Source organism: Staurois parvus, unplaced genomic scaffold (genome assembly GCF_062004578.1).
Source record: "Staurois parvus isolate SC_StPar_1 unplaced genomic scaffold, SC_StPar_1.0 ptg000525l, whole genome shotgun sequence".
Lineage (NCBI taxonomy): Eukaryota > Metazoa > Chordata > Amphibia > Anura > Ranidae > Staurois > Staurois parvus.
The window spans coordinates 915,667-930,099 of record NW_028318321.1 but is presented as its reverse complement, the minus strand read 5'-3'; the positions used below and the strand labels follow the sequence as shown (position 1 = coordinate 930,099).

Here is a 14,433-nt window from a genome sequence, read left to right as displayed (position 1 = left end):
CCGTGCCACCTCATTAGTACTGCCTATCAGTGCCCTTTAGTGCTGCCTATCAGTGCCCATCAGTGCCGCCTATCAGTGCCCATCAGTGCCGCCTCATCAACGCAAATCAGTGAAGGAGAAAAAATACCTGTTTGAAAAATTTTATAAAAGAAACAAATAAACTTTTTTTTTTTTTCAAATTTTTTGCACTTTTTTTAATTTATAGCGCAAAAAGTAAAGCGCCCAGTGGCGATTAAATACCACAAAAAGAAAGTTCTATTTGTGAGAAAAAAATGATCAAAATTTCATATGGGTACAATGTTGCATGACCGCGCAATTGTCAATCAAAGTGCGGCAGCGCTGAAAGCTGAAAATTGGCCTGGTAAGGAAGGGGGTATAAGTGCCTGGTAGGCAAGTGGTTAAGCAACTTCAACTGACTCCTCTTTTTTCTAAAGAAGTCTGCACTGATTGCCAGACGAAATGCATCAACTTATTGAAGTCATCACACCCAGAAGCGGCGATCTACGACTAGTGAGATCCTTTTCAGATGCTGGGTTACTCATTATGCATATCTGCAGAGCTTTGCACACTTGCATTTTCTACATGAGACCCGGATAATGCCCCGCTGTGGATCGTGGGGGACACTATCCTAAGTTTACCACATGGCCAAAAGAGATATTGTTTCAGGAGAATCAATTAAATGGTGCATTGCTTGTGCTTCGGTGACTTGGTGGCGGTGAGTGTAGAGAACATCCATCCACGATCTCACGCTGACATACACCCTACCAGAAGCTATATCCACTGCCTCTCCTCTCTTATATACATGCTCTACCTGGCCTGTCAACATCAGAGATTAACATACCTGGGACAGTATGACATACTTCAACACTGTATAATTCCATTTTAAAGGTTATGCTCTTTCTGGATATATATTTGGCTTTTATTGGCCAAACACTGGAGATGATCTCCATTATCATACATGGGACAGTATGACATATTTTCAATACTGTATAATTTCATGTATACAACTTTATTCCTTTGGATACATATCCGGCCTTCATTTGAGACCATTTATTTTTCCATACTCTACAAAGAGTTTACTTTTTTGCTCTCGACCTATCCGGAATGATTTAATCTTTACAAGTCATGATATATATGTAGCTGCAGATAACAATTGCTTTATAATGAGCTTTGACTCCAGATTACTTTATCCATACTGATGGCTATATGTTATGACCTATTTGGCAATTGTTCCTTATGGAACACACCAGCGCTGTATAATCTCACTATTGTCCAATGCGACATTTCCTATGGTAAACGCATTGCAATCCGGATTGCTTTTTTTGTATTGTTTTTAATTATATGTTCAATGGTCGTGTGTTTCACTGTCAACAGATACAGTGTGTAGACAAACTCAGCTGTCAGGTATAAGTGTGAAGATTGAGCCCATATCTGACTGATGTGGTGTTTAGTGTGACTGTTTTAGTTCTTGGGGGGGGCATCCTAAACACAGGATGAGGCCAACCAATCTAGACAAGTAAGGGGGAGGTGAAGCCTTCTACATACGTTACATGTGCATATGTGTAAACAGTTAAGAAACTGACCTTGAGGGATCCTGGCCTCTGCATCCAGATGAGGCTGGAGCTCCCTCAAAGCAGCCGGGGCATCCTGAGGTAAAACTATGTGAAGAGTAAAAAAAAGAGCAAAGTAAATATGCAAGCCCTGACATTCGAGAAACAAATGGATGTTAAACAGTCACGTAGTACAGGCCCAAAGTAGTTAGCCCTAGCCCTAGCCAACATAGCAAAGTCTTATTTTGTTTTGGGTTAATAGATGACCAGAACCAGAAGGGCTTAAGGTCAAATTCATTTGGGCACTTGTTGGCACCCACACTCCAGCAAGCTGCTCATATCCTACAATGCTAACATACTCTCTGGCTGTCCATTGACAATGTTTCACATCACCTTAGGACCTACCCAAATGTCATAGCTGACAGCCATGACATGGAACAGTCTTCCTTGGCAGTGGTGTGGTGCAAGCATTACAATGTTTGAGAGCCTTGCTCTTGACAAAAGGAATTGGCTCACACATCAGCTTAGCTGCGCCTACACCCCCCACACACACAGGCTGTCTGTGCTGGAACGCTGTGTAGGCTGTCTCTGCTGGAACGCTGTGTACAGGAGCGTGCATACAACGTTGGCACGGAACTACTGGCAGGAAGCCAAGCACGTTCGTTCAACTGCTGGCAGGATTCTTCCACAAGACAGTGTGCTGGAAGTTGCGTGACTAATGAAAGTTGACTTGCAGAGCTCCTGAAGGGTCCAGTTGTACAGTGAACATTTCCATTTATGGCCTGCCTCTTCCACTGATGAGAGACACAAATCCATTCAAGGAGGAGAACATCCTCTTTTTGGCTATTTTATCCGTGGTGGAGAAGTACTATTGGAGCTGTTCCTGTATGCTGAGAGGGTCCTGTGAGTGAGGTCTGGAGTTATTCCTTGTATGCTGTCAGTGTGCCAAATGATTCCTTTTCCTTACCTGAGCCAGATGGCTCACGCTTCTGGTGAGTGCAATCATACTACAAATCCTTATCACGGAAGTCACATGCACGGATTTCACGGAACATATTGGGCTGATTTTATGCATCTCCATATTTATATTGATTCTATATATTTTCATTGCTATTACTATATTTGTAGGAATTATACACCAGTGTCACTATTGGTATCAAAGTCACATTTTTTACATCAGTATATAATGGTACACTTTATTTATGTTGCGATCACTTTAGCGCCACTTTGCACTTCACGATATATGAATTTGTCACTTTATGATCTTCTAGCGCAGCATTATTTATTTATTTAGACATTTTGGGGATACAGAGGTTCATCCTGAATGCCAGGTGCTTTTGTTTAATCAGGCGCTCGCTGGCCACTATTTTCCTACTTTTTGCAATTACTTTATGTAATATTAAAATTTTCTGAGGTATTGAATTTTGGGGTTTCACTAGCTGTAAGCCATAATCATCAACATTAAAAAAAAGAAATGCCTGAAATATATCACTCTGTGTGTAATGAATCTATATGAGTTTCACTTTTTGAATTGAATGACTAAAATAAATGAACTTTTTGATGATATTCTAATTTATTGAGATGTGCCTGTGTGTGTATGTATATTTATTTATTATTATTAAACAGCCAACAGTTTATGCAGCATTTTACAGCATAAGGGCAGACAGTACAATTACAATACAAATTAATACAAGAGAATTCAAAGGGCCCTTCTCATTAGAGCTTACCATCTAAGAAGGAAGGTCGAGAGATACAAAAGGTAATAACTGTGGGGGATGGGCTGATGGACAAAATACACATACAGTTGTTAGATGGGTGCAGGATAGGCCTCTCTGAAGAGATGAGTTTTCAGGGATCATCTAAAAGTGGACAGAGATGGAGATAGACTGACACATTGGGGAAGAGAGTTCCAGAGCATGGGAGTGGCTCTGGAGAAGTCCTGGGAGTGAGCATGGGAGGAGGTGACAAGGGAGCTAGAAAGAAGGAGGTCTTAGTAGGAACGAAGATAACGATTAGGTTGGTACTTTAAGACTAGGTTAGCGATGTAACTAGGGGCTGAGTTGAGGATGGCTTTATAAGCTGTATATATATATATATATACACAGTATCTCCCAGAAGTGAGTTCACCCATAACATTTTTGTAAATATTTTATTATATCTTTTCATGTGACAACACTGAAGAAATGTCACTTTGCTACAATGTAAAGTAATGAGTGTAGAGCTTGTATAACAGTGTAAATTTGCTGTCCCTTCAAAATAACTCAACACACAGCCATAAATGTCTAGACCGCTGGCATCAAAAGTGAGTACACCCCTAAATGAAAATGTCCAAATTGGGCCCAATTAGCCATTTTCCCTCTCCGCTGTCATGTGATTTGTTAGTGTTACAAGGTCTCAGGTGTGAATGGGGAGCAGGTGTGTTAAATTTGCTGTTACCGCTCTCACTCTCTCATACTGGTTACTGGAAGTTCAACATGGCAACTCATGGCAAAGAACTCTCTGAGGATCTGAAAAAAAGAGTTGTTGCTCTACATAAAGATGGCTTAGACTATAAGAAGATTGCCAAGACCCTGAAGCTAAGCTGCAGCATGGTGGCCAAGACCATACAGTGGTTTAACAGGACAGGTTCCACTCAGAAGAAGCCTCGCCATTGTCGACCAAAGAAGTTGAGTGCATGTGCTCAGTGTCATATCCAGAGGTTGTCTTTAGGAAATAGACATATGAGTGCTGCCAGCATTTCTGCAGAGGTTGAAGGGATGGAGGGTCAGCCTGTCAGTGCTCAGATCATATGCCGCACACTGCATCAAATTGGTCTGCATGGCTGTCGTCCCAGAAGGAAGCCTCTTCTAAAAATGATGCACAAGAAAGCCCGCAAACAGTTTTCTGAAGACAAGCAGACTAAGGTCATGGATTACTGGAACCATGTCCTGTGGTCTGATGAGACCAAGATAAACTTATTTGGTTCAGATGGTGTCAAGCGTGTGTGGCGGCAACCAGGTGAGGAGTACAAAGACAAGTGTGTCTTGCCTACAGTCAAGCATGGTGGTTGGAGTGTCATGGTCTGGGGCTGCATGAGTACTGCTGGTACTGAGGAACTACAGTTCATTGAGGGAACCACGAATTCCAACATGTACTGTGATATACTGAAGCAGAGCATGAGCCCCTCCCTTTGGAGACTGGGCCACAGGGCAGTATTCCAACATGATAACGACTCCTAACACACCTCCAAGACGACCACTGCCTTGCTAAAGAAGCTAAGGGTAAAGGTGATGGACTGGCCAAGCATGTCTCCAGACCAAACCCTATTGAGCATCTGTAGGGCATCCTCAAACGGAAGGTGGAGGAGCGAAAGGTCTCTAACATCCACCAGCTCCATGATGTCTTCCTGGAGGAGTGGAAGAAGACTCCAGCGGCAAACTGTGAAGCTCTGGTGAACTCCATGCCCAAGAGGGTTAAGGCAGTGCTGGAAAATAATGGTGGCCACACAAAATATTGACACTTTGGACATTTGCACTTAGGGGTGTACTCACATTTGTTGCCAACAGTTTAGACATTAATGGCTGTGTGTTGAGTTATTTTTAGGGGACAGCAAATTTACACTGTTATACAAGCTGTACACTCACCACTTTACACTGTAGCAATGTGTAATTTCTTCAGTGTTGTCACATGAAAAGATAGAATCAAATATTTACAAAAATGTGAGGGGTGTACCCACTTCTGGGACATACTATGTATATATATATACACAGCTTGGCATGCAGATACAATCTTACCAGGGGACAAATGGGAATTTTTTACATTTTATTCTGAGGGACAAAGAAAGTGCAGCATGCATCATTTGGGGTGTGTGGTCAGAAAAGTGGGGCTGATCTTAAAAGAGACGTTCACCTTTAAGACCATGTTTATGGGTGGAAAATAAAACACATAAACAGTTTGCAGCCCCCACTTCCAAACCGCTCACCCCCCTTCCCATACATAATCCAGAGGTATTTTCCCTGCCAGCTCCTGTCATTACATGAATTTGGGAATCTGTGACTAAAAAACTACAAGTCCTATCTGCCACCTTATATCCACAAGTGATTTAATAATATATTGATTTGTTTATGTGAAAAGCTGATAATATTATACAGTAATAAAGTGTATATATTTAATGCTTTGTGTAAGAAGATAAAAGTAATGGTTTATGGCTGCTATAATATTTTTTTTTTCCAACAATACTTTATTGTTATAAGAGAAGACAAAAAAAAGCATTTAGAGCATGTACAGCCATAGATCACAGTCAAAACAGCGACATAACATGTTGCTTCCCGTTTCGCAGACAGGGCAAATTGTAAACAGTCATACAAGATGAAGTGGTGTAAAACATTACATCAGTCATACAATGCAAAATGGTGGATAACAAGAGGCAAATGGGTGAAGTAGTGTTGGTGAGTGTTATCTCATCTTGACTCTCGTCGACTTTTTAATGGTGAGGTAGTGTGATGATAGGGGTGGGGAAAGCATTGGATATTGTGACGTTCATTGTTTACATATTCATAACTAGAGTATATGCTATGGTTGAAGTTAGTCATAACTGTGTGCAGGTGAATGCTCTATTTGGCTGGTAGAGACTAAGTGATACAAGTAAATAACAGGTGTGAAAAAAGGAGGTTAGAAAAAAAGACAGTAAGAGAGAGGTTGGGGGGGAGGAAAAAAAAAAAAAGGGGGGGGTAAAGAAGGGATTAACTCCTCATGTATTAGCCAAGCCATACAGGTATTATTAAAGCTTAAAATATACGTACAGGATCATTCAGTGGGGTAACCCGTGGATCACGAACCCCAAAAGGCATATTGAGGTGTAGATCTACAGAACATCCTTATGTGTGAAAGAGGTGTTTTCAGTTATCAGGGTATTTCCCCCTACCGCACTATAAATAGACATTCAGCCAGAGGGTTTCTGTTGATCGTGTACTGTTAGATGATAGGTAGGTGTGGATTTGAAATGACTCCAGCATGCCCATGTTTTTCTGAATCTCTCAGGATGATCCTTAGCTACAGAAATCAGTTCCTCCATTTCCTCAGTTTTGTCGATCCTAGCAAACCATTCTCGTATAGTGGGAACGTGTGTTGAGCTCCAGTGGACTGGGATACATTGCTTAGCAGCATTTACCATATGTATGGCAAGTGATTTTCGGTAAGCCTGAAATGGAAGTACGGTATGATGGAGTAGAAATTGTGCGGGGGAAAGGTCTAGGGCAGCAATGGGCAAACTACGGCCCGCGGGCCGTATACGGCCCGGCGGACCTTTTAATCCGGCCCGCGGAGCGTGATACTGTCAGGATGGCTGTCAGGATGTGTGTAGGCGGGGCAGCGTGACGAACGTGAGGGGAGCTAGGCTCCTCTCACAGTCCGCCCTGAAGACCGGAACGGCGCGGGAACACGGCGAGAGGAACGCGCGGAGCAAAGGTAAGTGAATTGACACAGGGGGGACTTGGGGACTTAATATGAGGGATGAATTAATATGGGGAATTAATTACTATAGGGGGGATGAATTACTATAGGGGGGATGAATTACTATATGGGGGATGAATTACTATGGGGGATGAATTACTATATAGGGGATGAATTACTATGGGGGATGAATTACTATGGGGGATGAATTACTATATGGGGGATTAATTACTATGGGGGATGCATTACTATGGGGGATGAATTACTATGGGGGATGAATTACTATATGGGGGATTAATTACTATGGGGGATGAATTACTATGGGGGATGAATTACTATGGGGGATGAATTACTATATGGGGGATGAATTACTATGGGGGATGAATTACTATATGGGGGATGAATTACTATATGGGGGATGAATTACTATGGGGGATGAATTACTATATGGCGGATTAATTACTATGCTTACTATGGGGGAATATTACTATACTTACTATGGATGACACATACACATCATTCATCTACTCTTGGTCCGGCCCCCGGGTCCAATATATGAACCCATTGCGGCCCTCAAGTCAAAAAGTTTGCCCACCCCTGGTCTAGGGCATTTGTAGTAACTTGTGCAATTGTGTATTGGACTTTCCCCCAGAAGGGTTGCAACAATGGATAGTCCCACCAAATGTGTAGGAGTGTACCCGTCGTTTGATGGCATCTCCAACACAAATCTGATACGTTGGGGTTGAAGCGGTGAAGCAATGATGGAACTCTATACCATCTAGAGTACACTTTAAAGTTATTTTCTTGCGTGGAGACACATATAGACCCTTTATGTAGGTGTTCATATATGTGGTCCCAGTCTTCCGGCGATAGTTGGAGTTGTAGGTCCGCGCCCCAGGCCTTACAAGCTTTCCTCGTTGAGAGGTCATTGGTGTTTTCTAGACAAGAATAAAGCCGGGAAATAACATGTCTCTGGGGGGAGTCCATTGCGCAAAGTTTCTCAAAGGGAGTCAAATTTCCAGTGTAAGCTTTTAGATGTGGGGAGCTGTGGATGAAATGGTGGAGTTGTCTGTAGGCCATTTATTCAAAAGGAGGTCTCTGGATAAGAGCACTCCGTCTTTAAAGAATTGGTGCAGACTCAAGCCATCTGTGGGGCCAGATCCCACCAGAAAGGCATGCAACATACCCGGGGGGAAGTCTGGATTCAATCTGACAGGAGTGAGTGGACCTGGGGTGGATGAGAATGCTGTATATTTGCCGATCTGGTGGTAACAGGACAAAGTAGGGCTTATAAGAAAGTGTTCCTTGAGCTCACATGGAATGTGAGATTTTTGTAGCCAGGAAGAAGTGGCGAGTGGGGTCTCCAAAAAAGCAGCTTCAACTTCAACCCAGGCCTTACGAGCATGGTTCATGGACCAATCAACTATTCTTACCATTTGACAAGCTTGGTAATATCGGGAGATGTCAGGTAGCCCTATACCTCCAAACCAAGAGAAAAATGGTTTATCCCATTGTTGCAGATCTTTAGTGATGGTGCACAAAAGAGGTAGAAAGTTTTTGGCGTAAAGCTCTGTGAGATGGGTTGGCAATTGAATTCCTAAATATGTGATGGCTTCTGATTGCCACGTGAAGGGAAAATTAGATTTTGCTTGTCTAATCGTGTCCTGGGTTAGGGAAACATTAAGTGCTTGGGATTTGTTAAAGTTTATTTTAAAATTGGCCAGATACTGAAACAGATTGAAGTCTTGCAATAGATTAGGTAGTGTAGTATGTGGATGTGTCAAGAAGAGTAAGATGTCATCAGCAAAGGCTGCTATTTTATGAGTATTGCCATTGATAGAAATCCCTTTAATATTTTCATTCTGTTTAATACAATTCAAAAAGGGTTCCAACGTGAGAATAAATAGGAGGGGGGATAGTGGGCAGCCCTGTCTGGTCCCATTTCTTATGGAAAAGGCTTCTGAAAGGAGACCATTGACTCTCACTTTAGCCGTCGGTGTATAGAGACATAATAAAGTTCAAAAAACCGGGAGGGAGCCCAAGGCCAACCTGTACTGCTTCCATGTAGTCCCATGCAAATCTGTCAAAGGCCTTTTCAGCGTCTAAAGAGAGAAAAAAGCCAGATTGTTTCTTCTGTGTTAACCAATGGTGTATGTTGATTGCCCTGATCGTATTGTCTCTAGCCTCTCTACCGGGTACAAACCCCACCTTGTCAGTGGAGATAGTAGAGTCTATGATATGCAGTAAGCGATTGGCCAATATCTTGGCAAAAATCTTGAGATCGTCATTCAGTAAGGATATCGGGCGATAATTTGCTGGTAAAGTCTGGTCTTTATTTTCTTTAGGTAATAGTGTGATATGGGCTTCTGATAGATGGCGCATGGACTGTCCTGGGGTGTCTAATAAGTTGAAAGCTTTTAAGAATGGGTGTGCTAGGACGTCAATGAAAGATTTATAATATGTGGTTGTAAATACATCAGGTCCCGGGCTTTTGCCTGGTTTTAATTGTGCAATGGCTTGTTGCAATTCTTCCAGCGTGAAAGCACCTTCCAAGTCTTTTGCTTGTGACTGGGAGATGGGTTTAGGGAGGAATTGAGCAAGAAAAGACTGGATAATGGCCTTACGTGGCCTGGCATCCCCTGTTGGTTTTGGTGGTAAAGGCAGATTATATAGGGAGGTATAGTAGTTCGAATTCAGCTTCTATATCCGTGGAGGTGGTAAGTGAGTGACCTTGTTTAGAGTGAAGGTGAGAGATGGTACGAGACGCTTTTTTGGATTGCAAGGCCGGGGCTAAGAACCTGCCGCTCTTATTTCCATGTTGGTAAAAAAGTTTCTGAGTTAAAATGTAATTACGCTTTGTTTTCTTTTCCACTATATCTCGAAGTTGTTTGCGGGCTAGGTCGAGTTCGTGCGCAGAATCGACAGCCTTAGAACGTTTATTTAAGCATTCCAGTTTACGTACTTTTTGAAGTATGGAGGTAAAGGACGCCTGAGCCTTACGTTTCTGAGAAGCAGCTATGGAAAGCAAGAGTCCACGAATCACACATTTGTGTGCTTCCCATTGAGTAAGGGGAGTCGTTTCCGAGGACGAGTTTTCCCTAAAATAATTGGTCAAAGATTCACGCATTTGAGTGATAACGGGTAAGTCCGTAAGGAGAAAGGGATCTAATCTCCATGTTTTAGAAGTAGGTGAGGCATCGTGAAGCTGCAAAGTCATCGTAATGGGTTGGTGGTCAGATAGAATCATTGGTTCAATGGAGGCTGACTTCAATGTATGTAAGTCTTTTTGCGACAGAAATAGGTAGTCAATTCTGGAGTGACGTTTGTGCGGAGCTGAGAAAAAAGTGTAGTCTTTGTCAGAGGGATGTAGTGTACACCATGTATCATGGAGAAGAAGGTCGTTCAATTCGATCTTAATCTGTTTAAGAGCTCGGTAGGGTTTCGATGAGAAGCCTGTCGACGTATCTACTAAAGGATTCAGTGCCACATTAAAATCACCTCCAAGAATCAAGATACCCAATTGAAATGCTGCTAGAATTTTGGAGATTTTGCAGAAAAAACTCACTTGCGCTGTATTAAGGCTATAAATGTTTACTAGAGTTAGCGGTTTGTTGTGTAGGCTGCCTTTAAAGAAGAGGAATCTGCCTTCTGGATCCTCAAGAGATTCGGTAATTACGAGCGGGAGTCTTTTGGAGATCAAAATAGATACTTCTTTTGCTTTTACCTCTGTATTAACTGAATGGTACACTGTGGGAGGGTGGATATTAGCAAACTTGGGGGTATGATCAGCACAAAAATGTGTTTCTTGCACGAAAAGCACGTCTGCTCGTAAACTTTTCATATATGTTAAGAGTTGAGAACGTTTCTCCGGTATATTTAAGCCTCTCGCATTGAGAGATGCTACAGTGAGTGTATGGTGAGTTCGTACTGGTGTGCGTGTAGTGGACATTTTGTTTTAAGAGGAGAAGAGAAAAAAAAAAACCCATCCCCTTTCCTTGGGAGGGGTAAGGAGGTTGGGAGAAGGGCCAAGATAGAGGAGAGAGATAGAATGAAAGACAGAAAGAAAAGAGGTGCAGAGAATCAGAGAACAGTAGAGGCGCGAAGCATTAGATATTCACACTCAAAAACCAAGATGTGATGCAGTGTGATTCCAATACTTCTCTAGTGAAAGAAACTCCTGGGACAGAGTAGTCCAGCTACAACGTCCTAAAAAAGTAGTCTTATGTGTGGAAAAGGTACTTAGTATATTGTTTATGGGTGTATAGAAGTGATCGGAAATGTGTCTGAACCAGATGAACCGTGAGGTACCTCAGGGCAGACCCACCAAAGACATCAAAGCCCCGCCCTGTATCGGGTAGATGAAAATTATGTATAAGGTAACGTCTAATAAAAGCCATGACACAAGGAGATAGGTGGATTTCAGCTAGTTGTTAAAGAGAGAGGTTCGTATGGAAGCATGGGGGATAAGGTGTGAACTAAGACATATAAAGGTGTGTTAGTTAAAAGACTGTGAAAGTTAGTGTGTATGAATCAAGATGGTCTCTCGTGGGTATAGAGGGAATATGGTCTGAGGGTCATTACTAATGTGTTTAGTCATGTGTAATACTGTCTTGGGGAGGCCATAAGGTGCTACTATGACACAAGATGTGGTGTAATTGTACAGTTATAATACTAGAATATTCCAAGATACGCATTAGATACTAGTAGTGATTTTTCCAATCTGTGTTTGATCCTACGTCATATAGTACGGCCAAAGAAGACAGTATGAGACGGTTTCTTATAATATGTCACTGTAGACTGAGAAATCATTAGTTGTACAAGAAACCATAGTAATAACAGGTACATAACATTGTAACAATCTGAAACATAAGCCAAGAGCCTACCCTCAAGCTAAACTGAGGTTTATATTCCTGAAATAGGAGAAATCTTGATCTCAACCAGTACGTCGTACGCTGTAATACCGTCCACAACCTGATATGTAGTTAAACTCTGGCTACTCGCGGATGGGAAAACCCCCCACTGAAAAAGTAGCTTGTGGTTGTGGCCGGTCTAGAGCGCAGTCGAACATAATCCAAAAACACATAGTTAAAAACTAACACAACTTCCAAGCACTGATATTGTGCCTGCCATTTCAGTGAAATCTTATTTAGTATACAAGGTGCCACATCATGTCTAAAGGCAGATAAAGGGTTAGTGTTGGGGAGTGAGGTGGAACCTAGACTGCTGGGAAATTATGCCCACAATTGGGAACGATGTGGAGGCAGTCAAGCTATAAGGGGGGGGTTAGTATTGTTTAAATACTGGGAGAAAGGGAAAAGAGCAGTAGTGCTTTACCCGCAATTTCACGCTTGGGACTGCATGAATCTGAATGCGTATGTGTGCGTATGGGGAGACATTATAAGCCTACATAGGTAATCAAGACTGTTAACGATAAACATAATGGGCGAGAAATGTGCTTAGGCAAGGCATAGGTCTGTATCAGCAATATCACCGAACTATAATGTTACAAATATATGGCTCATTCCAGAATAGCTTGTGGATCATAAAACGTGGATCATAAAACTCAAGAAGGCTGCAGTATACCAAATGAAGATAAACATGAGATCACAATCACAAGAATTGCCCAAACTAGGGAGACTAATTGCGAAATATGTTAAGATTCAGTGACTCAGACACATGCCCGGGGCGACAAACAGTCTACGTCACTGGATCTCAAAACAGTAACATGTTTCTGCCTCAGCCGAGGTCACCAGCATGGTGTGATAGGACATCATTGATCGATCCTACAAACTTCAAAGTCGGTCAGCTCGGGAAACCGCTCCGTGGGCACCGCTACCATACAGCCCCCAGAGAGCAAGCGCCACTATGGTTTCGGTGTCCACGGTCAAAATCGGTGTATACATATAATAAGCAGATATTGTACATGCAAGAGAGGACAGTCCGAAGTAATACATATACCTTAGCGTTATGTCTCCAGGTGGTTGGAATTCTCTTCACATATAAAAAGGAGGCAGGGTTTGGAAGAGAAGCACTTGAAATCATAGCCCCAGTGCGGAAAAAGCCATTAAATGACTAAACTATTGAGTATGATGTGAAGGGCGAAAGGAAAAGTGTCATTCATGACGTGCCTTACGGTGAGCAGGAGAGGCTGGAGGATTGTCCCCAATGTTGAGCCTTTGGCTTGCAGGAGAGGACGAGGTGTGGTGGAAGAGTCTGCAACGCCTTGTTCCTCCATAATAACCAGCTGAGTGGGCCTACTGGCTGCTATAATATTATATTTATATGTTTATGTAAGATTTTATAAAACAAAATAATATTATAAAGTAATAAAGTGCTTTATTTATGTAAGAAGAAAACATCAATGATATACATTATAGTTATGTAGTCCTTTCTATATAGAAGAAAAGATCCTGACTCAATATTTGTGACATTCATTATTCAAGTCTGTCCTTTTGCTTCTGTCTCTTGATGTTGGGGAACTACATGAACTAGTATTATACATGACAAAAGAAGTAAAAATAATAAGACTAAAAAAATCAAACCATGAAAAGCATGTTTTTTCTAGAACTAAAAGGCTGTATAAATCCCAGGGAGATAATGTACAATGCTTCTTTGTACTGTAACTGACTGCTTATCAAGACACATTGCTTCACAGAAGCCAGAGATCATCATCATCCTCATCAGACAAAAGAGAATGGGTCCTTCATAGATGGTACATTGAACACTGAGCCTATGTCCAAAGACAGGCGATAGAACAAGGGCTGTCTATGGCATTCAGTAACTATGGGCATGCTTGGATTTGTAATTCCACAGAAGCTGGTGGGGTTACATTTCTTCTGAGGGCTCATATTGTTGCAGATCTGAATGACATAGCTTCCTATTCATAGAAGAGACTGCTGTATCTTACACACTGGTTAATCACATTAGAGTATGAGGATTACATTGTTTCAAGTAAGCAGCTCATAAGACTCAGCTGGGAAGTCAGCAAGGCTCACATGTCATTTCCTATAAGCCCACCCCCTGCAGGATCTCTGCCAGGCATACAGTCTTGCGGAGTCTCTCCACCCTGACTGCAATGCTGTGCTTTTTCTGGGGAAGGGGACACTGTGCACTCATCTAAGAGGACCCTGCACACTGACAGTAAGTTGTTTCATGTACTTATCATTGAATATAGGCTGTTTTCTTTTTAACAGTTTCTGTTTTTGGCTTTCTAAAACAACTTCTATCCACCTTTTTCCCTGGATCAGATGGGTGAGTCATGTGTCAAACTTTCTCTTTTCCTTTCCAAAAATGTGTTTTTCCTTTTTAGACTCCACTTGTTCTTACATACAATTCAGCACAGAGTGGTGGAGTGCAGCATGAAGACTCCGCAATCAGGTCTCAGTTTTATTGGAGTGCCCAGCTGCTGCTGTAAGTTGATCCTTGACGCTTCATCTACAGCAATCTTTTGTTT

General features: G+C 42.0%; 1 protein-coding gene across 2 annotated transcripts in view; it reads left to right on the top strand.

Moving 5' to 3' along the window:
* The first annotated feature begins 13,979 nt into the window (after positions 1–13,979).
* The window catches only part of CALHM2 (calcium homeostasis modulator family member 2), a 33,542-nt gene continuing 33,088 nt past the window's right edge, over positions 13,980–14,433 (top strand). The window contains exons 1-2 of one of the 2 annotated variants that reach the window (XM_089690253.1): positions 14,016–14,120; positions 14,290–14,390. The gene's annotated coding sequence lies outside the window, so the exon portion shown is untranslated. Of the gene's footprint in view, positions 14,121–14,289; positions 14,391–14,433 lie in introns of both variants that reach the window. The other variant, XM_089690252.1, reaches the window with a different exon arrangement.